A 2,589-nucleotide genomic window follows, 5' to 3' on the forward strand; every position below is an offset into this window, starting at 1 on the left:
GTGCTGGTTCTAATAACTTCCCCTGTACATTCTTTGGCATTACTGTCTGTTATATCTCAATAATATTGTGTTAAAATACGGAAATACGAGCCCTTAGGTATACACTTCTCTCCCTTATTGCATTCAACGAGGGTCTCGTACTGGCAGACTTGGTGTGTTTAGGTTGTATAAGAGGGACAATTAATCAGCTGCCCGCTCATAATAAGTTCACGTGCTACGTGACGCCAAACATTCGAATAAGAGTGTTTTCACACTCGTTGTTTGGCTTATAGATGGCGCTGACTGTCACTCCTACTTCTAAATTCACGTATAAACCCCAAAAAGTGGATGAAGGGACGGCCGCTGTGATAGCTCAGTGGTTAGAGCATCGAACGCGTTATTCAAAGGTCGTGGGTTCGATTCCTGCTAACAGCTGGTAATTTTTTCATCCACTTTTCTTTCTTCTTATTTACAATCCATCTGTTCTTATTACTTCCCCTGTAGATTCCTTGGCAATACTGTCTGTTATATCTCATTAATATTGTGTTAAAACACGGAAATACGAGCCCTAAGGTATACACTTCTCTCCCTTATTTCATTGAACGAGGGTCTCGAACTGGCAGACTTTGTGTGTTTAGGTTGTATAAGAGGGACAATTAATCAGCTGCCCGCTCATAATAAGTTCACGTGCTACGTGACGCCAAACATGCGAATAAGAGTGTTTTCACACTCGTCGTTTGGCCTATAGATGGCCTGACTGTCACTGCTACTTCTAAATTCACGTATAAACCCCAAAAAGTGGATGGAGGGACGGCCGCTGTGATAGCTCAGTGGTTACAGCATCGAACGTGTTATTCGAAGGTCGTGGGTTCGATTCCTGCTCACAGCTGGTAATTTTTTCATCCAAATTTCTTTCTTCCTATTTACATTCCATTGGTTCTAATAACTTCCCCTGTACAATCCTTGGCATTACTGTCTGTTATATCTCAATAATATTGTGTTAAAACACGGAAATACGAGCCCTTAGGTATACACTTCTCTCCCTTATTTCATTGAACGAGGGTCTCGTACTGGCAGACTTGGTGTGTTTAGGTTGTATAAAAGGGACAACTAATCAGCTGCCCGCTCATAATAGGTTCACGTGCTACGTGACGCCAAACATTCGAATAAGAGTGTTTTCACACTCGTTGTTTGGCTTATAGATGGCGCTGACTGTCACTCCTATTTCTAAATTCACGTATAAACCCCAAAAAGTGGATGGAGGGACGGCCGCTGTGATAGCTAAGTGGTTAGAGCTTCGAACGCGTTATTCGAAGGTCGTGGGTTCGATTCCTGCTCACAGCTGGTAATTTTTTCATCCACTTTTCTTTCTTCTTATTTACATTCCATTGGTTCTAATACCTTCCCCTGTACATTCCTTGGCATTACTGTCTGTTATATCTCATTATTTGTGTTAAAACACGGAAATACGACCTCTTAGGTATACACTTCTCTCCCTTATTTCATTGAACGAGGGTCTCGTACTGGCAGACTTTGTGTGTTTAGGTTGTATAAGAGGGACAATTAATCAGCTGCCCGCTCATAATAATTTCACGTGCTACGTGACGCCAAACATTCGAATAAGAGTGTTTTCACAGTCGTTGTTTGGCTTATAGATGGCACTGACTGTCACTCCTACTTCTAAATTCACGTATAAACCCCAAAAAGTGGATGGAGGGACGGCCGCTGTGATAGCTCAGTGGTTAGAGCATCGAACGCGTTATTCGAAGGTCGTGGGTTCGATTCCTGCTCACAGCTGGTAATTTTTTCATCCACTTTTCTTTCTTCTTATTTACAATCCATTGGTTCTAATAACTTCCCCTGTAGATTCCTTGGCATTACTGTCTGTTATATCTCATTATTATTGTGTTAAAACACGGAAATACGAGCCCTTGGGTATACACTTCTCTCCCTTATTTCATTGAACGAGGGTCTCGAACTGGCAGACTTGGTGTGTTTAGGTTGTATTAGAGGGACAATTAATCAGCTGCCCGCTCATAATAAGTTCACGTGCTACGTGACGCCAAACATGCCAATAAGAGTGTTTTCACACTCGTTGTTTGGCTTATAGATGGCCCTTACTGTCGCTCCTACTTCTAAATTCACGTATAAACCCCAAAAAGTGGATGGAGGGACGGCCGCTGTGATAGCTCAGTGGTTAGAGCATCGAACGCGTTATTTGAAGGTCGTGGGTTCGATTCCTGCTCACAGCTGGTAATTTTTTTATTTAAATTTTTCTTCCTATTTACATTCCATTGGTTCTAATAACTTCCCCTGTACATTCCTTGGCATTACTGTCCGCTATATCTAATTATTATTGTGTTAAAACACGGAAATACGAGCCCTAAGGTATACACTTCTCTCCCTTATTTCATTGAACGAGGGTCTCGAACTGGCAGACTTTGTGTGTTTAGGTTGTATAAGAGGGACAATTAATCAGCTGCCCGCTCATAATAAGTTCACGTGCTACGTGACGCCAAACATGCGAATAAGAGTGTTTTCACACTCGTCGTTTGGCCTATAGATGGCCTGACTGTCACTGCTACTTCTAAATTCACGTATAAACCCCAA

The 2,589-nt window shown here is 42.1% G+C and overlaps 1 non-coding gene across 1 annotated transcript; it reads left to right on the forward strand.

Annotated features, from left to right (window-relative positions):
* The first annotated feature begins 795 nt into the window (after positions 1-795).
* On the forward strand, positions 796-868 carry TRNAT-UGU (transfer RNA threonine (anticodon UGU)). The gene has a single exon. It is a non-coding gene; the product is annotated as a tRNA-Thr (tRNA).
* Positions 869-2,589: the final 1,721 nt, after the last annotated feature.

This window comes from Rhipicephalus microplus, unplaced genomic scaffold (assembly GCF_043290135.1).
Source record: "Rhipicephalus microplus isolate Deutch F79 unplaced genomic scaffold, USDA_Rmic scaffold_35, whole genome shotgun sequence".
Taxonomy (NCBI): domain Eukaryota; kingdom Metazoa; phylum Arthropoda; class Arachnida; order Ixodida; family Ixodidae; genus Rhipicephalus; species Rhipicephalus microplus.